General features: G+C 29.6%; 1 protein-coding gene across 7 annotated transcripts in view; it reads left to right on the top strand.

The window, feature by feature from the left end:
- The window catches only part of S (EGF receptor activation regulator Star), a 176,029-nt gene that overhangs the window by 61,616 nt on the left and 89,286 nt on the right, over positions 1-25,127 (top strand). For 2 of the 7 annotated variants that reach the window (XM_073971327.1, XM_073971326.1), the window contains one exon: positions 24,492-24,526. The exons of the other annotated variants lie outside the window; for them this stretch is intronic. The gene's annotated coding sequence lies outside the window, so the exon portion shown is untranslated. The remainder of the gene's footprint in view (positions 1-24,491; positions 24,527-25,127) is intronic. 7 annotated transcript variants of the gene reach the window in all.

The following is a 25,127-nucleotide window of genomic DNA, read 5'->3' as shown; positions in this document are numbered from 1 at the left end:
CCCAAGGGACAATGGAGACTTCTCTCATATCAATGAGTGCACGCGCATTCATATTGGCGTGTCTTACGACACCACTTGTAGAAAAGTTTTTCACGGCTGAAATACTCAGGAAATGTCGCCGACATTACACTGAGGAGTATTTTGACACCGTTGAAAATTTGTCGTTGTGGTCAGGTACCCTTCTGAGTGCAAGGCAGACTTGCTTACCTCTGCACTATGGTTGCTTCCCGGTCATTCACACTAACAGCTTTAAAGCCGTCAACACTGCAAAATCTTCTTCCTGAAAAATATTGCAGTGATTTCTAAGTTTATATGATCGTCTGATGTATTCTTCGCAGTACATACCAGCTCCATTTCCTTCATCCATCTTCTGCCCTTCGATAAAAATGGCTAAGCTGTCCGAGATTCATCTGACTTGCACTCACTTGAATCGAAGACAATAATAGGCAAAATAGAGCCGGTTTCACCTCATCTGTCACTTTGTCCATCTTGGCTATCCGTTGAAGAACGCTTGCATGCCCTAGCTATGATCAGTGACACATATGTAGCTCTATGAGCCTCCAAGAACATATGGATGCCTGTGGTGAACATGAATATCCAACAGCTGAATATTTAGAACAACTTTAAGGCCGCCTTATAATCGTTTTTTACCAATCCTCTAATGAGATCCGATATGGCTCTCTGTACAAATATTACCTTGGACAGGTTCGAATTATAAGTTAAGATTATATGGGAGCTCCTTTGTATTGCAGGACCGAAAAAGTCATACATGGGTTACTGAGTCTTGTCTATGGCTTTATTCCGTTCCTAATATGTTATCCACGCCTTAAAACGTTATCTATGTTTTTATCCAATTTCTAAAATGTTATTCATGTTTTTATCCACCTCTTAAAATAGTATACATACAGTGCCCGGCATAATTATTTTGACAAGTTTGAAAAAATGAAAAAATGTTTGGTTTTTTACCGGATTAGTCTTCTACAAAAATATGAAAAAATATTCTGGCTAATCCTTTACTAGAGTACTTATAATTAGTAATAAATTTTATCAATTTAAATTTACGCTTCCACTTTTGTAATGTAAATAAAATTTCACTGCGTGGCATAAGTATTTTGACAAAATTGTTTTATTGATTTTTAGACCTCAAGAATTAAAAATGTTTTATTTATACTTATGATTATTATTAGTTACGGTAAAAATAATATGCTTCACACACATCTTTACCGCTATGGACCCATTTACGGATCGATGTTTCAAGGATTTAGGGATTTATCACTAAACAACATTTTCGATGATTTTCTCCCATTATTTTCCACATTTCCACTTTTTAATGAGAGTAAGAAGATTTTTCTCTTACAAATGTGATATTTGAAGGAGACTACTTTAAGTTTGAACCCGAAATACGCTCCAAACTTGCTCCACAACATTCAGGCTTACCATAGTAGCAGTGTTCTGCAAATGAATACATAACATTTCGATCGGTTTAATACCATGTTGTTAAGAAATATTGTTTAAAATGCCAAAATATTCATTATAGTCCACAGCATTATCGATAAAAATTAAATATCACAGTATTTTAAATGGTGGATCAACATATTCTGATGCCTGGAAATGTTTGGGCATGGCAATAGCATCAGAAGGACATTTATTTCACAAAGATATCAAACTTTTTGGCGGTTTTTTGACTCAAGCATACTAAAAAAGTTATTCTAAGATCAATTATGTCCAAATTTATTTTTATCAGTCCACAATATGCTCTTCCACAATGATTGGTGGGGTGCAAGTGATTTTTATTGAAAATCTAATTGAAAATTTTTGTGGCTATGATTTATAAATCGAGTGGAATAGCAAAAAATGACTTCAAATTGATTTTTTTCTAATGTTTAGAGGTTCTAGTCTTAATAGAGAGTTTGCTTTGACATCGAAATTATTCAGAAGATGAGGATTTGTGTGCTTAAGTAAGATTAGATTTGCAATTCTGCTCTATTTACCGGAGAGCAACTTCTGTAATTTCACATTTTCTGCCTAGATCGACCATATTTACAGCGTTTTCAGTATTTTCAGATTTATTCGTTTCAAAATAAATAGATAACTGCAGCAATGTCTAAATAATAGCTACATTTATCACCGAAACTGTAATTTTAAATTTCACTACAATTTTTGACACCAACATACCCTATTTGAATTAAAAATCTATGACTGTCAAGAACATTTTTTCTTAAATGTTAATAATTTAGCTAAATCAATTAATTTTGTTACCAAAAAGTTCGATTAAGTACCAAAAATAACATAATTATAGCATGTCAAAATACTTATGCCGTTTTGCGTTTGCCTCACTTTTTAAACATTCTCCTACCTAATCACAAATAAAGCTGGAATATTTTTGAACCACTAATTTTTATTTAGCTGAGAGGACAAAGAAAACCCCTAAGCTGTTAATATCCCGTTATATGAATGCTGACAATAATTATATGCCTTTTAAGACAAATGTAAATTTTGTCAAAATAATTATGCCGGGCACTGTAGTTTATACACGTCTAAAAATATTCTTCATATTGTTATCCACGTCTTCAAATATTATCCACCCCATAAAATGTTATCCATGTTTTAAAATAGTATCCATATTGCTATCCAGGTCTTAAAATGTTATCCATGTTTTTATCCAATTCTTAATATAGCATCCATATTGTTATCCACGTCTTAAAACATTATCTATGTTTTTATCCACGTGTTAAACTATTCTCAATTTTGTTACCACGTCTTAAAATATTATCCATCTTGTTATCTATGCCTTTAAATGTTAGCCATATTGTTATCCACATCAGAAAATTCTATCCATATTGTTAGCCGATTCTTAAAATGTTATGCATTTTTTCATCCACGTCTTAAAATATTATTCGTATTGTTATCCATGAATAAAAATGTATCCATATTGTTATCCACATCTTGAAATATTATCCACATTATTATTCACGTCTTAAAATATCCATATTGCTATCCATGTCTTAGAATATTATCCATATTGTTATCCACGTCTCAAAACATTATCCATTTTGTTATACACGTCTTAAAATATTATCCATATTGTTATCCACGTCTTAAAATATTATCCATATTGTTATCCACATCTTAAAATATTATCCATATTGTTATCCACGTCTTAATACATTATCTGCATTGTTATCCACGCCTTAAAACATTATCCATATTGTTATCCACGCCTTAAAATATTATCCATATTGCTATACACGTCTTAAAATAGTATCTATATTGTTATCCGCGTCTTCAAATATTATCCATATTGTTATCCACGTCTTCAAATATTATCCATATTGTTATCCACGTCTTAAAATATTATCCATATTGTTCTCCGCGTCTTAAAATATTATCCATATTGTTATCCACGTCTTAGAATATTATCCATATTGTTATCCACGTGGATATTGTTATCCACGCCTTAAAATATTATCCATATTGCTATCCACGTCTTAAAATAGTATCTATATTGTTATCCGCGTCTTCAAATATTATCCATATTGTTATCCACGTCTTCAAATATTATCCATATTGTTATCCACGTCTTAAAATATTATCCATATTGTTCTCCGCGTCTTAAAATATTATCCATATTGTTATTCACGTCTTAAAATATTATCCTTATTGTTATCCACGTTTAAATATTAGCCATATTGTTACTCACATCTTAAAATATTATCCATATTGTTATCCGCGACTTAAAATATTATCCATATTGTTATCCACGACTTTAAATATTATCCATATTGTTATCCACGTCTTAAAATATTATCCATATTGTTATCCACGTCTTAAAATATTATCCATATTGTTATCCATTTTGTTATCCACGTTTGAAAATATTGTTATCCATATCTTAAAATTGTATCCATATTGTTATCCACATCTTAAAATTTTATCCTTTTTATTACCCACGTCTTAAAATATTATCCTTTTTATTATCTACGTCTTAAAATATTATCCATATTGTTATCCACGTCTTAAAATATTATACATATTGTTATTCACGCCGTAAAATATTATCCATATTGTTATCCATGTCTTAAAATATTGCTATACACGTCTTAAAATATTATCGATATTGTTATCCACGTCTCAAAATATTATCCGTATCGTTATCCGCGTCTTAAAATATTATCCCTATTTTTAACCACGTCTTAAAATATTAGCCATATTGTAATCCACGTCTTAAAATATTATCCATATTGTTATCCACGCCTTAAATTATTATCCATATTGTTATCCACGTCTTAAAATATTATCCAGATTGTTATCCACGTCTTAAAATATTATCCATATTGTTATCCCCGTCTTAAAATATTATCCACATTATTATCCACGTCTTGAAATATTAACCATATTGTTATCCACGTCTTAAAATATTATCCATATTGTTATCCACGTCTTAAAATATTATCCATATTGTTATCCCCGTCTTAAAATATTATCCACATTATTATCCACGTCTTAAAATATTAGCCATAATGTTATCCACGTCTTAAAATATTATCCATATTGTTATCCACGTCTTAAAATAGTATCCATATTGTTATCCGCGTCTTAAAATATTATCCATATTATTATCCGCGTTTTAAAATATTATCCATATTGTTATCCTCGTGTTAAAATATTATCCACATTATTATCCACGTCTTAAAATATTATCCATATTGTTATCCACGTCTTAAAATATTATCCATATTGTTATCAACGTCTTAAAATAGTATCCATATTTTTATCCGCGTCTTAAAGTATTATCCATATTGTTATCCACGTGTTAAAATATTATCCACGTCTTAAAATATTATCCATATTTTTATCCACGTCTTAAAATATTATCCATATTGTTATCCACGTATTAAAATATTATCCATATTGTTATCCACGTCTTAAAATATTATCCATATTGCTATCCACGTCTTAAAATATCCATATTGTTATCCATGTATTAAAATCGTATACATATTATTATCCACGTCTTAAAATATTATCCATATTGTTATCCATGTATTAAAATCTTATCCATATTGTTATCCACGTCTTAAAATATTATCCATGTTTTTAAATATTTTCCATATTGTTATCCACGTCTTAAAATATTATCCATGTTGTTATAAACGTTTTAAAATATTATTCATATTATTTTCCACGTCTTAAAATATTATCCATATTATTATCCACATATTAAAATATTATCCATATTGCTTTTCACGTCTTTAAATATTGTCGAGTTTGTTGTTAACCACGCTTTCAAATGTGTAATCCTGATTTTACTATCTATATCTAAAAATATTATCCTTATTATTCTCATCCTTCTAAAAATGTATCCATTTTCTTATCCACTTCCAAAAAGGTTTATCCAATTATACAAAAAGGTTGATAAAACCCAAAAATGACACTCATTTTTAATCCTCGCCTCTTTTTTCTTTTAATAAAAAAAATTTCCAACAGCCAACATAGATTTTTGTTGTGGGGAGTTTATTAAAGATTAACAAAAGAAAAAAAGTACCAAGAACAACAACAATGTTGTTGCTTGCTAATGTTTACATAATTATTTATCTATATTGTAGCAAGAGGAACAAAACACAAAGTAATGAAGTCGGCTAAAAAGAACAACACAGAAAAGGGGGAAGAGATCATACATAAATAAAATATTAGACGCCTATACTTTGAGGCCGCTTGGCTGGCTGCGGCATATGGTAGCGATGTTGGGGCGACGTCGTCATACCAAATTCAAAATTGTGTTTCAGTTTCCTCCTCTTTGTGTTCTTGTTTTCGTTTTTTTTTTCTTAACAAATAAATGAGTTATTTGAACTAGAAAAACAATTTGTAGGCGGTGTTTGGAGTAAGGCGTCGTAGGAGCAGAAGGTAAGGTGGTGGTAAGAGGACAAACCATGAATGAAGTAACTTATGGAGTGATTTGTAGGTTAGATGAGAGTTGTAAGATAGTGACGCCAATATTTGACTTTGTGTGGTGGTGTTCGGTAACTAATGAAAATGGCTTAACCATTTGCAAATTAACACCTATTTTTAGTTGACTAGTTCAGTGAAAGGTATCCATCCACCTTCATCAAATGAAGAACATATGAGGTGGCTCCGTAAAAAATCAATAAATGTTGTTAAGTTATGAGCCATATTCGTTATATTTTAACACGCATATCTTCTTGTTCACATAACGTCGTCTTGAGTTTGCACAAACTGGCATACTACCATCAGGCAGACATACCTCCGTACATACTCGTACATATGTCACATTTACAATAGTCATCCATCAATGAATTGTTTAACATTTATGACTTATATGACAAGGTGGAGCCGCTTAGTCAGTCAGTCACCCAGTGGTTCCAGTGAATGTGTGTTCAAAGGCAAATGTAGTGTATAGACAGAAAGACAAACGGACAGTCAGTGCATACCACAGATAAGATTATGAACTTGTTTTGTTGTTTTTTTTGTACTTACTTTGTGTTGTTGTTGTTGCTGTTATCTTACTCAAGGTGTAATTTTATTTACACACTGGGCTTACACATACGCATACTTATCCCACCTTATCATCGTAAATGCACTTCACTTCTATATGTTGTGTACCTAGAATATAATCCTCCTCCCCCGCATGACATTACTCAGGATGTTGTTAAGTTATTGAATTTCATAATTGTATAGTGCGAAATGAGTTATTATTGATGTCGATGGTCGGTTAATTGATTTTGTACGGGGGTGTGAGAGCACGCATGGTGGTCAGAGGAACGAAAAATTCAGGGATAGTCCGGATGCTATAAAGGACACAAGTACTGCAAGAACTAGATAAAAATCTTAAAATTTGACGCACAGAATATTTTAAAATATTATCCAGATTTTTATCCACGTCTTGTAATATTATCCACATTCATATCTACATTTTAAGGTATTATCCACATTGTTATCCATGTCTTAAAATAGTATCCATATTGTTATCCACTTCATAAAATATTATATGTATTTTTATCCAAGTTTTAAAATATTATCCATATTGTTATCCACGTCTTAAAATATTATCCATATTGTTATCCACGTCTTAAAATATTATCCATTTTGTTATACACGTCTTAAAATATTATCCATATCGTTATTCACGTCTTAAAATATTATCCATATTGTTATCCACGTCTTAAAATCTTATACATATTGTTATCCACGTCTTAAAATATTATCCACGTATTAAAATATTATCCATATCGTTATTCACGTCTTAAAATATTATCCATATTGTTATCCACGTCATAAAATATTATCCACATTGTTATCCTCGCCTTAAAATATTATCCATATTGTTATCTACGTCTTAAAATATTATCCATATTGTTATCCACGTCATAAAATATTATCCATATTGTTATCCACGTCTTAAAATATTATCCATGTCGTTATTCACATCTTAAAATATTATCCATATCGTTATTCACGTCTTAAAATATTATCCATATTGTTATCCACGTCATAAAATATTATCCATATTGTTATTCACGTCTTAAAATATTATCCATATCGTTATTCACGTCTTAAAATATTATCCATATTGTTATCCACGTCATAAAATATTATCCATATTGTTATCCACGTCTTAAAATATTATCCATATCGTTATTCACGTCTTAAAATATTATCCATATCGTTATTCACGTCTTAAAATATTATCCATATTGTTATCCACGTCATAAAATATTATCCATATTGTTATCTACGTCTTAAAATATTATCCATATTGTTATCCACGTCATAAAATATTATCCATATTGTTATCCACGTCTTAAAATATTATCCATATCGTTATTCATGTCTTAAAATATTATCCATATCGTTGTTCCCGTCTTAAAATATTATCCATATTGTTATCCACGTCTTAAAATATTATCCACAATGTTATACGTGTCTTAAAATATTATCCATATTGTTATCCACGTCTTAAAATATTACCCATATTTTTATACACGTCTTAAAAAATTATCCATATTGTTATCCACGTCTTAAAATATTATCCATATTGTTATCCACGTCTTAAAATATTATCCATATTGTTATCCACGTCTTAAAATATTACCCATATTTTTATCCACGTTTTAAAAAATTATCCATATTGTTATCTACGTCTTAAAATATTACCCATATTTTTATCTACGTCTCAAAAAATTATCCATAGTGTTATCCACGTCTTAAAATATTATCCACATTGTTATCCACGTTTTTAAATATTATCCATATCGTTATTCACGTCTTAAAATATTATCCATATTGTTATCCACGTCTTAAAATATCATCCATATTGTTTTCCACGTCTTAAAATATTATCCATATTGTTATTCACGTCTTAAAATACTATCCATATTGTTATCCACGTTCGAAAATATTATCCATTTTGTTAAAATATTATCCATTGCGTTATCCATATCTTAAAATATTTTCCATATTGTTATCCGCGTATTAAAATATTATTCACGTGTTTATCCATATCTTAAAATATTGTCAATTGTGTTATCCTCGTATTAAAATAATATCCACATTATTATCCACGCCCTGAAATATTTTTCATTGTTTTCCATGTCTTAAAATATTATCCATTTTGTTATCCATGCCTTAAAAAATCCATATTGTCATCCACGTCTGAAATTAATAAAAATATTGTTATCCACCTCTTAAAATATTATCCATATTGTTATCCACGTCTTAAAATATTATACGTATTGTTATTCACGTCTTAAAATATTATCCATATTGTTATCCACGTCTCAAAATATTATCCATATTGTTATCCACGTCTTAAAATATTACCCATATTGTTATCCACGTCTTAAAATATTATCCATATTGTTATCCACGTCTTAAAATATTATCCATATTGTTATCTACGTCTTAAAATATTATCCATATTGTTATCTATGTATTAAAATAGTATCCTCCATATCCTAAAATATTATCCATATTGTTATCCACGTATTAAAATATTATCCATATTGTTATCCACGTCTTAAAATATTATCCATATTGTTATCCACGTCTTAAAATATTATCCATATTGTTATCCACGTCTTAAAATATTATCCATATTGTTATCCACGTATTAAAATATTATCCATATTGTTATCCACGTCTTAAAATATTATCCATATTGTTATCCACGTCTTAAAATATTATCCATATTGTTATCCACGTATTAAAATATTATCCATATTGTTATCCACGTCTTAAAATATTATCCATATTGTTATCCATGTATTAAAATAGTATCCTCCATATCCTAAAATATTATCCATATTGTTATCCACGTATTAAAATATTATCCATATTGTTATCCACGTCTTAAAATATTATCCATATTGTTATCCACGTCTTAAAATATTATCCATATTGTTATCCACGTATTAAAATATTATCCATATTGTTATCCACGTCTTAAAATATTATCCATATTGTTAGCCACGTCTTAAAATATTATCCATATTGTTATCCACCTCTTAAAATATTATCCATATTGTTATCCACGTCTTAAAATATTATACGTATTGTTATTCACGTCTTAAAATATTATCCATATTGTTATCCACGTCTTAAAATATTATCCATATTGTTATCCACGTCTCAAAATATTATCCATATTGTTATCCACGTCTTAAAATATTACCCATATTGTTATCCACGTCTTAAAATATTATCCATATTGTTATCCACGTCTCAAAATGTTATCCATATTGTTATCCACGTCTTAAAATATTATCCATATTGTTATCTACGTCTTAAAATATTATCCATATTGTTATCCATGTATTGAAATAGTATCCTCCATATCCTAAAATATTATCCATATTGTTATCCACGTCTTAAAATATTATCCATATTGTGATCCACGTCTTAAAATATTATCCATATTGTTATCCACGTCTTAAAATCTTTTCCATATTGTTATCCACGTATTAAAATATTATCCATATTGATATCCACGTCTTAAAAAATTATCCATATTGTTATCCACGTCTTAAAATATTATCCATATTGTTATCCACGTCTTAAAATATTATCCATATTGTTATCCACGTCTTAAAATATTATCCATATTGTTATCCACGTCTTAAAATATTACCCATATTTTTATCCGCGTCTTAAGAAATTATCCATATTGTTATCCACGTCTTAAAATATTATCCATATTCTTATCTACGTCTTAAAATATTATCCATATTGTATCCACGTCTTAAAATATTATCCATATTGTTATCCACGTCTTAAAATATTATCCACGTATTAAAATATTATCCATATTGTTATCCACGTCTTAAAATATTATCCATATTATTATCCACGTCTTAAAATATTATCCATATTGTTATCCACATGTTAAAATTTTATCCTAATTTTTACCCACTTCTTAAAATATTATCCATATTGTTATCCACTTTATAAAATATTATCCATATAGTTATCCATGTCTTAAAATACTATACATACTGTTATCCACGTTCGAAAATATCCATTTTGTTAAAATATTATCCATTGCGTTATGCATATCTAAAAATATTATCCATATTGTTATCCGCGTCTTAAAATATTATTCACGTGGTTATCCATGTCTTAAAATATTGTCAATTGTGTTATCCACGTCTTAAAATAATAGCCATATTATTATCCACTCCTTGAAATATTTTCCATTGTTTTCCATGTCTTAAAATACTATCCATTTTGTTATCCATGCCTTAAAATATCTTCCATGTTGTCATCCACGTCTGAATTTTAATAACAATATTGTTATCCACCTCTTAAAATATTATCCATATTGTTAACCACGTCTTAAAATGGTATCCATATTTTATCCACTTCATAAAATATTATCCATATTGTTATTAATGTCTTAAAATATGGTTATCTCCTTCTTAATATGTTATCCATGTTATAAAATATTATTTTTATTGTTATCCACGTCTTATAATCATGGAAAGGATTATTAGGATTAGGATTATTGTTATCCATCTCATAAAATATTATCCATGTTGTTATCGACGCCTTAAAGTATTGTCCATAAGTTGGTGTACTACCTTAATTTATATATTTTTCCATAGTTCACCATTATCCACGGTTTGAATTTTTAGACTAAACTTCCACTGTTTGTTTTGTTGTTTTCACAACACTTGGTCAATTCTAACATATAATATTAGAAATAGTTTTATGGGAATATTTGAGAATTCATTACTAAATAGAAGAAGGTAGCTGAGATTTATTTTCAAATCATTACAATTCATTTATGAGGGGGGGCATTTAGCACATACTACATCCATACATACATACGGGTGTTTGTATTTTCCAATTTGAAGAAGAATAATGTTTTGTTGTTTTTTAATTAACTTTTGTAAATAGCCAAACAAATTACATGAACAAATAAATAAATTAAATGCACCACTTGTTCTCCTCCCTCCATCTTCCTTTCGCTCTTTCTTTCGGTTATTTATTCTACAAAAAGTAGAATTATTGCTGCTGACCAGCAACATTTTTGTTGTTATTTTTTCTTTCGTTTTTGGGTAAATAATTTGGTCATGGGTATTGAATGTTTATTAACTTGGCCAACAAAAACAAATTCTAGTTCAAAACATGAGTAAAGATGATACTCAACAATGAAACAATAATAAACAAAAAAATCGACAGCTTTGTGCGATAAAAAGTCGGGGAGGAGGACGAGGAAGAAAATAAATATTTAGAAATGATTTTCATCTTCACAGTAGCTGTGCAAGAAATCATTCTTTCTACAAATTAAGAAGAATAACAATACAATGACCATTAATATTGATGGGAAAAATTCGGTTTCGTGACGCAGGAACAAGAACTGACTGCCCCGGTCAATTCCCACAATTTGTTGGGAGAAAATAATTTTCATTAATTGCGTGGGAACGAATTATTCATAGGATTTAAAAAAAGGCAAGATTTGGAAATCTTCAATGATATAGGATTTGTGAAGATTTGAAAGCGTGTTCAAGCTTAAAAGTGGCGGATTACAGTTTCCCTCATTTTACCAGTTAAATAGCCAAATGGAAAACAAAATATTTATTTAAATATGAAACCGTTTTCTCTTATAGGGCATTACAGTTGTTATTAAAAATTCAACAATATATAATAAATATTATTTATGTATGTGTTAACCATAAAACAAAGCCATATTAAGCTCATAAAACCAAGGCCATAAATATTAGTCCCGTTTTGCAATAATTTTGCGAAAATCGTTTTCTAAACAATGGCCAATAAAAAGGAGAATTTCCCTTTAACTTTCTTTTATTTCATTTTCCCCCAAAAAATCAAAACCATTTTCACTTTTCGTTCCTCCTCTTCTTGGCCAATATTTTGCAAAATAATTATGCAAATATTATTTCATAATTGGCCATTATAAGAAATATTTATTTGTTGGGCAAACAGATAATGGCTGTAAATTTGTTTATATTCCGTAAATAAGTAATTAAGTATTTGGTTTCTTTTGGTTTTTATTACCAACCTGAAATTTATTTGCCATTTTTCTTCTACCGGTCGAGAGGTTATGGAACTGATTTTCATTAAATTTCAACGTTTAAAACAGACACAACCCCATAAGAGAGCCAACCTTTGGATAACAAAGAAAGCAGAACACCACCAACAACAAAGTTGAAGAAGAACCAGGGTTGAGAGAGATTTATAGCTGGTTAAAGGGAGCAGCTTTTATTTTAATTAGTTATTTTTTGTTGCTGGGCAAATGCAAAATGGCAATAAAAACTTCGTTTCATTTTTGGCAAATTTTTGCAAAAGCTTATGGTTCGTTGGTGGCAGCAGATGTAAAGGAATAAAAAACGAAAAAAAACACGCGTGCCCATTTGTCGTTGTCGCCCCACTATGACAATAAGAAGTTTTCTTCTTCTTCTTCCCAACCATTGAATTTTATCAGCCGTCATTTTCCCACAATAATTTGTTGTGTTTTTGGCTTACCTGCCACAATCCATGGTGTGGATAGAAGAGATGTAGGGCCAGAAGTCTTTGAGTTCAGGTCATCATCATCATCGTCAGACACATACACACCTTTTTCAAGGGAACTTTAGAATCACATTGTTTTATTTCTTTATTTGCCTAAGTTCGGGTTGTTGTTGCTGTTGCTTGCTAAGCTCTTTAATTAAATTTAAGTGAAAACAACACACAAACTCTAGCAATGTTCTTGTTGTTGTCACTTGTAAAAGACCAGGAAGGAAGGGTTAAACAAACGTGTTGTAATAATAGCTTTATGTTTAATTTGCATGTGGATGAATGGTCGGGGGTCATAAGAAAATCATGTTGAAGGATTGGGAGGTTTAATAGTCCTTCAAAAGTATTATATAAAATATAGAATATAAATATTAAATATAAACTATAAAAAAATTAAATATATAATATATAGTATATAATATAAACTATTAAATATAAATTATAAACTATAAAATAAAAAATATAAAATATGGAATATAAAATGTAAAAAATATTTTTTTATGTTTTTATACAAAATATTAAAATTATAACAAATAAAAAATTATAACAAACAAAAATAAAAAAATGTAACAAAACATAGAAAATATAAACAACATAAAAAATACGAAAATTTTTAAATATACATACATAATATAAAAAATATAAATAAAAACATATAAAAATATGAATAATATAAAAAATTTAATAAACGTAAAAAATATACAAATATATCAAATTTTACAAATATAAAAAAAATATTAAAAATATAGAAAATATAAAAAAAATATGAAAATATATAAACAAAATATAAAATTTAGAATATGAACTATAAAAAATTAAATATTAAATATAAAATATAAAACAAACAAAAAAATGTAAGAAAATATAAAAATATTCAAATATACATAATATAAAAATTATAACAAATATAAATAAAACGATATAAAAATATGAATAATATTAAAAATGCAAAAACATAAAAAAATGTAAAAAATATAAAATTAAAAATATACAAATATATAAAAAATAACAAATATATAAAATTTTACAAATATAAAAATATATACACAAACAAAAAATATAAAAAAAGTAATTTATAAAAAATGTATAAAAATAAATAATTTATAAACAAATATAAATACAAAAAAATATATAAAAAATATTACAAAATATAAAAAATAGAACAAAAATTTAAAAATTTACAAATATAATAAAAAATATAAAAAATAACAAATATATAAAATTTAACAAATATAAAAAATATTAAAAATGTAAAAATATAGAAAATATAAAAAATATAAATATATATACACAAACAAAAAATAAAAATTTTTAAATATTAAATAAAAAAATATAAATAAAAACAAAATAAATAAAAAACTTAATATCAAAAATATAACAAATATAAAATAAATGACAAGCAGTTATCAGCACTGAAAAGAAAAATAAAAAATATTAAAAAAATATAAAAAAAATATAGAAAAAATTAAAACATAAAAAATATTAAAAAAAATAAAATATTAAAAAAATTAAAATATAAAAAAATAAAAATATAAGAAAAAATAAATAAAAATGTAATTTATAAAAGTATATAATTTATAAACAAATATAAATACAAAAAAATATAAAAAATGTAAAAAATATTTCAAAAAATAAAAAATAGAACATTGGTGGCCTTTTGTTATTGGGATAGCTATACAATTTTGTTTTTCAAAATAGTCTGGCTTAATCCCATTGTTGTTGTTTTATTATTTTAAAACAACTATTTTATTAGTGGAAAAAGTTTGGCATTGTTCGCCAAGGGGTAAGGCAGAGAAGACAAGTTTTCGAACTAGTCTTCCCTGCCTTACCCCTCGTAATATTTTTATTTTTTGAAATATTTGTTTTCATTTTTTATACTTTTTGAATTTATATTTGTTTATAAATTATTTATGTTTAGAATTTTTTTATAAATTACTTTTTTATATTTATATTTTTTATTTTCTTCTTCTTTTTAATTTTTTATATTTATATTTTTATATTTTAATTTTTTTTAATATTTTTTTATGTTTTAATTTTTTATATTTTTTATTTTTCTTTTCAGTGCTGATAAATGCTTGTCATTTATTTTAATTTTTTATATTATTTATATTAAGCTTTTTATTTATATTTTATATTTAAAAATGTATTATTTTATGTTTTAAAATAATAATTTTAAAAAATAATAAAACAACAACAATGGTTTTAAGCCAGACTATTTAAAAAAAAAAAAACAATATAAAGAATATTACAAAATATAAAAAAATATTAAAAAAAATATATATAAAAAACTAATAAACAAACAAAAAATATAAATTAATATAAAAAAGTAAATATAAAATATAAAAAATATAAATATAAAATTTAAAAAATATAAAATCTAAAAAATTATAAATATATAGATACAAATAATATACAAAATATAAAATAAATGACAAGCAGTTATCAGCACTGAAAAAAATAAAAAATGTAAATACATATAAAAAATAATTTATAAATATAAATAATAAACAAATTTAAATAATAAAAAAATATAAATATAAAAATATTAAAAAATTTAAAATATAAATAATACAAAAAATCTTTATAAATAAAAATTAAATGTCGTTCGTTGGTAATGGCATTAATTGAGAACTGCTGGACCGATTTGGATAATTCTTTTTGTGAAATGTTCGCCATAACCCGAAAAAATATAAAAAAAATTTAGAATAAATGACAAGCAGTTATCAGCACTGAAAAGAAAAATAAAAATATTAACAAATATAAAAAATTAAAACATAAAAAATATAAAAAAAATAAAATATAAAAAAATATTACGAAAAAAAATTAAAATATAAAAAAAATAAAAATATAAATATAAAATTTATAAACAATTTCTAAAAATAAATAATTTATAAAAAATTATAAATACAAAAAATATAAAAAATATAAAAATTTAAAATATTACAAAAAATAAAAAATATTACAAAATATTAAAATATAAAAAATAAATAAACAAACAAAAATATAAAATAATATTAAAAATTTAAATATAAAATATAAATACAAATAATATAAAAAATATAAAAAAATGACAAGTAGTTATCAGCACTGAAAAAAATATAAATACATATAAAAAATAATTTATAAATATACATAATAAAAAGCAAATACAAATATAAAAAGTATTAAAAAAACTTAATATAAGAAATATAAATAATATAAAAAACCTTTATAAATAAAAATTAAATGTCGTTCGTGTGTCCGATTTGGATAATTCTTTTTGTGAAATGTTCGCCATGACCCGACTTAGGTTTTTATACAAAGAAAATTTGACCTTTTTTTCAATTTTTATCTTTTCTACAAAAACTACTGAACCGATTTTTCGGAAATTGTCAGGGAATGTACAGAGATGGCCTCCGGTTAAAATGGGCTAAAAATTTTGTTGAATTTCGGGAGGGGCGGGGTAATATAAATATAAAAAAACTTAATATAATATACAAATAATATAAAAAATATAAAATAAGTAACAAGCAGTTATCAGCACTGAAAAAAAAATAAAAGATATAAATACATATAAAAAATAATTTATAAATATACATAAATAATAAAAAACCAATATAAATGTAAAAAATTTAAAATATAAAAAAATAATATAAAGAATCTTTATGAATAAAAATTTAATGTCGTTCGTTGGTAATGGCATCAGTTGAGAAAGGCTGAACCGATTTGGATAATTCTTTTTGTGAAATGAAAATTTGACCTCTTTTTTCAATTTTCAATTTTTATCTTTTCTACAAAAACTACTCAACCGATTTTCGGAAATTGTCAGGGAATGTACAGGGATGGCCCCGATTAAAATGGGCTACAAATTTTGCTGATGGACCATTGGACATAACAATATTTTTAACTTTTATATATAATTAGATCGCTTTAGGATAAAGACGGGAAAGGGGACATGGACGATAAAAAATTCTGAACAGCATCAATTCGAGAAAAATCCGACAAAGACCGTAAGAGAAAAGAAAGGTTACAGACAAAATCTGTTGATAAATTTTCAAATCCTCCTCAGTTTGACAATGGACCGAAGAAGGGAGGTAGAAAATACCTATTTTTGAATTGTCAAGCATAAAGTCCATAAAAAGTTGTCATTAAAACTCATTACGACGGGTCAGCAACGCGGACCGGCGTCTGCTAGTATAAAATAAATGACTAGCAGTTATCAACACTGATCTTCTCCTCGGAATCACATTCATCAATATTTTCGTTGTCGTTGGTTGCCTACCATGCTTAAAAATGCAGAGTATTTCTCTGATGCCCTCGTAAAGGTGTAGGACAAAATCAAATCCCCTTTCGACATACAACCTTAAAACGAACTTTGTCAATTTTTATTGTGGGTTTCATGAGGTAATTTCTTTTCGGCAACACTTTGTTCGTGTGTCACGTACAGTTTTTATAAGGGCACTAAACACTAACCCCTATTTGTCTTACTCAAGTCTCGTAATCTGTTATAAGAAACACCAAAAAAAAAAAAAAAAAAAAGTTGCAAAATTTTAATCCCTTTTTTATTTTTAATCGATTCGTGTTTAAGGACATAACTTGTGTGTGGTGAGAAGAAGAAGAAGAAGAAGGTATAACTACTGCATAAAGTATGCATTTATTCTTAAGGGAATGGAACAAAAGAGCGTTTAATCCTAACAGCTATAAAACACGCTTTCCGAAATTTATGTGGCTTTACCGCTTATATCAAGCAGTGCGGACGATAGTGTGGTGTGTAGATTGAAGAACTTCTTTTTCAATTTTGTGGTTGATGTGTCTGCATCTGATAAAAAATAAAGCAATACAGAACGAAATTGAAATTTGCAACAGAAAAAAAAGTTCTCTACAATTTAACCCCAAACATATTGAGGGAAGCCAAGGACAGTGGTTTCAGGTGTAGGTTTAAAATCAGATTCTAAGATTACGGAGACGAAATGACTTTTATTGGTCTTTTAATATATTATTTACATATGAGTAAAAAAATGATCCTTCGATCAGTTAAGGCTTCCCTTTAATTCGTAACTTATTTGGTCCTTCGAAGCAAAAAAAAAATTAAGGCATCTTTGCCCAACCAAGGCGTGGATATTTTAAAGAAATTTTCAATCCACCTTTGCCTAAACAAGGCGTGGATATTTTAAGGAATTTTTCAAGCCACCTTCGCTTAACCAATGCGTGGATATTTTAAAGAATTTTTCAAGCCACCTTTGCTTAAACAAGGCGTGGATATTTTAAAGAATTTTTCAAGCCACCTTTGCTTAAACAAGGCGTGGATATTTTAACGAATTTTTCAAGCCACTTTTGCTTAAACAAGGCCGGGGATATTTGAAAGAATTTTTCAAGCCACCTTTGCTTAAACAAGGCCGGGGATATTTGAAAGAATTTTTCAAGCCACCTTTGCTTAAACAAGGCCGGGGATATTTGAAAGAATTTTTCAAGCCACCTTTGCTTAAACAAGGCCGGGGATATTTGAAAGAATTTTTCAAGCCACCTTTGCTTAAACAAGGCCGGGGATATTTGAAAGAATTTTTCAAGCCACCTTTGCTTAAACAAGGCCGGGGATATTTGAAAGAATTTTTCAAGCCACCTTTGCTTAAACAAGGCCGGGGATATTTGAAAGAATTTTTCAAGCCACCTTTGCCTAACCAAGGTGTGATGCTTGTTTTTGGACCTCACCTAACCACTGTAGGTCTTTATTGTACGATTTAAATTGCGGATACTATTGCTTAAAACAATTTTGTTCTCGAAAGTTTTGCAAACAACCACCAGAACTTATTTTCTTGCAGTTTTTTCTTTTTGATTGACCCTTCATTGCCTGAGGAGCAGTACTTAAACTTTGGTTGTAATCGTAATTTTATGTGACATTAAGTGGTGACACACACACACACGCTAGCAGAGGTAAGAGTCTTAAGTTCCTACTTCCATTAAAGGTTTTCCTTCTCCTCACATTTTTTGAGTCAGCCAAAAACAACAATAAGTGGCATGGATTAATTTTTAAATGGTGGGGGCAGCAGCAGCAAAGGGTTAAAAATCAGGCAGGTGTTGTTTATAATTCATTCATTTTTATTCATTTGTCTCGTTTTCCCCCCATCCATGTGTGCGTTTTCCCCAACCCTTTGATGGTTTGACATTCTAGGTCTTGCATTTAAATGTTGTTTATGATTTTATTTTTGTGGCCATCCAACCACCACCAAATTGAATGAAGGCAGCAGCGTCTCACCTTTGCTCACCTCACCTCTTTATTGTGGTGATTCTCCGTTTCCATATCATTTAACCTTTCATTCAACTTTTAATTTCACAAAAAACGAATGAAATGTTTTAGTTCTCATATTTATTTGTCGTGTGATATGATGACGACGACGATGATGATGGCAATGATTCCCCTTCTTTCTCAGGTTTTGTTTTCTTTCCTCAGCCCTAAGAAGCCGAAGAGTACCTGGCGGCTGGCCCCCTTCTTTTTCTTGTCGATTCTTTTTTGGAAACAATTTATGGTGTGCTTTAATATCATTTGACATTTATTGGACGTCTTCGTTTTTTATTGTTATATTTCGGACCATAAAATAGGTATCAACAGCAGCCATTCTCGCTGTCTGTAGCAGTTGTTGCTTGCTTGCTGGCGACCGTGGAAATTTTACCCCACAATATGACATGATGTGACACGACACGATATCATAATCTTATTTCCATCAAACAGATCTTTGTTTTTTTTGTTCGCTTATTGTACATCTCAATTTCCATGTCTTCCACGTAACAAAAGTTAGTTGACCTAAAATTAACATTTTTGGGCCAATTTTAAAAATAACAGAAAAAATTTAAATTGTGAAAAGTGCTGTTATGACAATTTCCGATTTGTGTCTTTTGAAGTGTTTGAGGGGAGTGACTGAAGTGAATGGGAAATGTATCTTAAATTGGTCATGTTTAGGAGTCAATTTACTCGGAATATTTTAAACAAATTAATTGCTCTGAGAGAGGTTAATAGGCTTTTAACCTGATTTAGTTTGTTAGAGACAGAAACAAAGTGTCAGCTTTGATTGGCTGGGTCAGCATAGACACAATAACACCTTACTGGGGGCCAACTGATTCACTTTTCTTACTTAGGTGACAGAGAAGGAATATTTTTTCGGAAAGAAAAGATGCTTTTATAGATCGTTTCTCAAAGAAAGTGTGTTTCTATAGATCCTTTCCGAAGAAAGGGTGCTTCTGAAAGAAAGAATATTAGAAGGAAGGAATCTGAAGGAAAGGGTCCTTCTATAAACCCTTTCTGGAATAAAGGGTGCTTCTATAAACCCTTTCTGGAATAAAGGGTGCATCTATAGGCCCTTTCTGGAATAAAGGTTGCATCTATAGAGTCTTTCTGAAAGACTCTTCTGAAAAAATGGTGCTTCTATAGACTATTTCTGAAAGAAAAGGTGCTTATATAAACCCTTTCTCAAAGAAAAGGTGCTTCTATTAGACCCTTTCTGAAAGAAAGAGTGCTTCTATAGATCCTTTCTGAAAGAATGGGTGCTTCTATAGACCCTTTCTGAAAGAATGGGTGCTTCTATAGACCCTTTCTGAAAGAATGGGTGCTTCTATAGACCCTTTCTGAAAGTATGTGTGCTTCTATAGACCTTTCTGAAAGAAAGGGTGCTTCTATAGACCCTTTCTGAAAGAAAGTGTGCTTCTATAGACCCTTTCTGCAAAAAGGGTGCTTCTATATACCCTTTCTCACAGAAAAGGTGCTTATATAAACCCTTTCTCAAAGAAAAGGTGCTTCTATAGAAGCTTTCTCAAAAAAGGGTGCTTCTATAGACCCTTTCTGAAAGAAAGGGTGCTTTTATAGACCCTTTTTGAAAGAAAGGGTGCTTTATAGACCCTTTCTGAAAGAAAGGGTGCTTTTATAGACCCTTTTTGAAAGAAAGGGTGCTTTATAGACCCTTTCTGAAAGAAAGGGTGCTTTTATAGACCCTTTCTGAAAGAAAGGGTGCTTTTATAGACCCTTTCTGAAAGAATGGGTGCTTCTATAGACCCTTTCTGAAAGAATGGGTGCTTCTATAGACCCTTTGTGAAAGAAAGGGTGCTTTTATAGACCCTTTCTGAAAGTATGGGTGCTTCTATAGCCCCTTTCTGAAAGAATGGGTGCTTCTATAGACCCTTTGTGAAAGAAAGGGTGCTTCTATAGACCCTTTCTAAAAGAAAGGGTGCTTCTATAGACCCTTTCTCAAAGAAAGGGTGCTTCTATAGACCCTTTCTCCAAGAAAGGTTGCTTCTATAGACCCTTTCTCAAAGAAAGGGTGCTTCTATAGACCCTTTCTCAACGAAAGGTTGCTTCTATAGACCCTTTCTCAACGAAAGGTTGCTTCTATAGACCCTTTCTCAAAGAAAGGGTGCTTCTATAGACCCTTTCTAAAAGAAAGGGTGCTTCTATAGACCCTTTCTAAAAGAAAGGGTGCTTCTATAGACCCTTTCTAAAAGAAAGGGTGCTTCTATAGACCCTTTCTAAAAGAAATGGTGCTTCTATAGACCCTTTCTAAAAGAAATGGTGCTTCTATAGACCCTTTCTAAAAGAAATGGTGCTTCTATAGACCCTTTCTCAAAGAAAGGTTGCTTCTATAGACCCTTTCTCAAAGAAAGGTTGCTTCTATAGACTCTTTCTCAAAAAAAGGTTGCTTCTATAGACCCTTTCTCCAAGAAAGGTTGCTTCTATAGACCCTTTCTCAAAGAAAGGTTGCTTCTATAGACCCTTTCTCAAAGAAAGGTTGCTTCTATAGACCCTTTCTCAACGAAAGGTTGCTTCTATAGACCCTTTCTCAAAGAAAGGGTGCTTCTATAGACCCTTTCTGGTTGGGCAAAGGTGGTTTGAATTTTTTTTTAAAATAACCACGCCTTGATTGGGCAAAGGTGGTTTGAAAATTCTTTAAAATATCCCCGGCCTTGGTTGGGCAAAGGTGGTTTGAAAATTTCTTTAAAATATCCCCGGCCTTGGTGGGGCAAAGGTTGTTTGAAAAATTCTGTAAAATATTCACGCCTTGGTTGGGCAAAGGTTGTTTGAAAAATTCTGTAAAATATTCACGCCTTGGTTGGGCAAAGGTGGTTTGAAAATTCTTTAAAATATCCCCGGCCTTGGTTGGGCAAAGATGGTTTGAAAAATTCTTTAAAATATTCCCGGCCTTGGTTGCAAAAGTGGTTTGAAAAATTCTTTAAAATATCCATGCCTTGGGTAAAGGTGGTTTGAAAATTCTTTAAAATATCCACGCCTTGCTTGCGACTTGAAGGACCATTTTTATTCCATTTTTTTGCAACTTTACTCACCAAGAGGTATTAGCAATTGTTTGGTTATTCTTTGTAATTTAAACGCTTCAGTTATTATTAAAACTATTATTACTGATGTTGTTGTTGTAGTTTAGAACAGTAGACAGCAAAGGTGAGAGCAAACAAGAGGAGTTTGAGAGGTGGGAAATGGATTTAAACTTGAATTAAGACTAACATTTTTTCAAAGACTTCTTCTGACCATTGCTTATTGTTCTATAGACCGACCAATAGAGAGACAAAGAATACCGACAACATACTTACGGATGGGATGGATATGTGTGGTGTTTAGTAATCATTGACTTTATGGTTGATGATATTCGTTGCATGTTCGATGATGATGATGTTGTTGTTTGTTGCCGAAGAAAGAAATACAAAAACAAAAAACATGGCTAAGCCAAGTGAAGAAGAATAGGTGCAGCAGCAGCAAAAGTAGTTATCGAAGCTTTAGACCACACCAACACCACCATCAGATTGATTCTGGCAGCAGCAAACGCCAACAAAAGAACGAAGTTGAAAAAAATCGTAGTATAAACAACAATCTGGGCGTTTTTGTGTCTTCTTCAACTACAACTTCGTCTGCTTATTATTATAACTTACTTCCCCATGTGTCTGTCCGATGTGTTTTGTTTGCTTGGCTCAGACATATTTCTGCTCACTAATGCTAGCCGATAAAGTAACAACACTGCAACATACTAAGCTTTGTCTTCTTCTTCTTCTTGCAAGAAGGCTCAAGAATCCCAGAATATAATGTGATACACATAAAAGAGTTAAACAAAATGAGAAACAAGTCTCGTCTCATTGTCGTCCAGACATCATCCATCCAATTCGAAAGAACAACAAGAAAAAAAACATCAGGTAACTTATATGTCTGTGATTATCTGTTGAAGATAGCCAGCCAGCCACAGCCGTTTGGTCTCATTCCTGCTGTTGATGGGAAGAAATTCTTTCATATCGTGGTTTTGTTGTGAGAGATGCTTAAGATACCATAGAAGGTATCCTCCTAAGCAGCATCATGGTCATGATTATTGTCGTCATCTGTGTGGTGGGCATTATTGTTGAATGGCATATGGCTGAAAGTTGTTGTCGCTTAGTGATGCTGTTGTTGTTAATGCTGCCAATTTTTTTCCTCAAAACCAAGCTTTGCTCTGAGATCTACTTATAGCTTTTTAACTACCCGTTTTGTTTTGTATTGTTGTTTTAACACGCATTTATTATTGATATTTTGTTGCCATGACTGTCTCTCTGTCTGTCCGCCTGTCAGCTTGTCTATTTGTTATTCTTGTTAATTTTCAAATAAATTGCTGACGATTGCCGTAATTCCGATACAAATAGAAATGATCAAATCAGCATCATCACCATTATCGACATTTGAAAAAGAATTTTTAAAATAAAAACATTGAAATTAACAGTTATTTTTTAAACAAGAATTTAAGAGTCGACTTTCTAATTGGTTTTGAACAAGAAGAAGAAATGATGTAAGGGAAAAATAAGAATATAAAGGTCGAAGGACCATATTTGTTAGAATAGATTCTTTTGTCAAAAAGGACCACTGAGCTCGAGATAATGCTCCGATTCAACATTGTTTTCTTGATCAATTGTAAATGGTCCTTCGATCATCGATATGGTTGCTTAGGCAAGACATCATTATTACACAACCTAACTATTTTTAATGCGTAAAGTCAATTTTCTGCTCCCTTAAAGAAAAATTACTCTCTCGGCCTTAGAATTTTATTTTGCTTTTATTCTTCACATAACTTATTTCGAAAAAGAATACACTGTAAAATCCGTAAATAATAACAATAAAGGAATAAATGATCCTGACATTTCAGAAAAAAGAAACAAAATCTCTGAAATAATTAGAAATATTTGAGGCCTTTGTTCAAGAAATATTGGCTTTGGAAGACTCTTAAAGAATAAAAAACGGCCGTGACAAATTCGAACTAGGTTGCCCTTTTCCTTTTTGTCTTTTACCAGAAATGACTTAAGCAGTAAAGTCCTACCAATAGCAATAGTGTTGTCATCTTTTATTCATACTTTTCATTCATAATTTAGCGTTAAAATGCGCTAGAAAATCCCGCTTTAGTTTTAATAACCTAGCATAGCAACACAAAATTGCCCAGATTTTTTTCTAATTTAATATTTTTTTCTTCTATTTACAGGTTAGTAAATTGTTATAGTGAAAATGAATACCTTGGTGAGTATGGAATGGGTTTAAAACCCTGAGAATATGATAGTTATGATGTAAATCGCTAACCATAAATTATATCCCTTACAATGGTCCTTAGATGTGGTATTACATTAATATGGTTTGGATCCATTGCAACAATGCAACTATCCAGAAAATAATTTGGGAGTCAATTAACCCCTTACAAAGTAATTAAAACAAGCAGACTTCTGCATTAACAATAGTTTGCAAAATAGCGGGTTATTTCTTTAAAATTTTACGAGGCAAGACCACTTGTATTACTCATTACAAAGTTGTTGTTGTAGTAACACAAATATGATCGTTCGTATAGGGTCTATAGAAGCAGAATTTCTTCCGAAAAGGGGCTAAGACGCAGCATTTCTTTCAGAAATGGTCTATAGAAGCACTCTTTCTTTCAGAAAAAGGTCTATAGAAGCACCCCTTCTTTCAGCAAGGGTCCAGAGAAGCACCATTTCTTTTAGAGAGGGCCTTAAAAAGCACCATTTATTTTAGAGATGGCCTTAAGAAGCACCCTTTCTTTTAGCAAGGCTCATTAGAAGCACCCTTTCTTTTAGCAAGGGTCTTTAGAAGCACCCTTTCTTTTAGCAAG

Source organism: Musca autumnalis, unplaced genomic scaffold (assembly GCF_047663935.1).
Source record: "Musca autumnalis isolate F117 unplaced genomic scaffold, ASM4766393v1 scaffold_2, whole genome shotgun sequence".
NCBI lineage: Eukaryota > Metazoa > Arthropoda > Insecta > Diptera > Muscidae > Musca > Musca autumnalis.
Note: the sequence above shows the minus strand (reverse complement) of the source record. Positions and strands in the feature narration are given on the sequence as shown.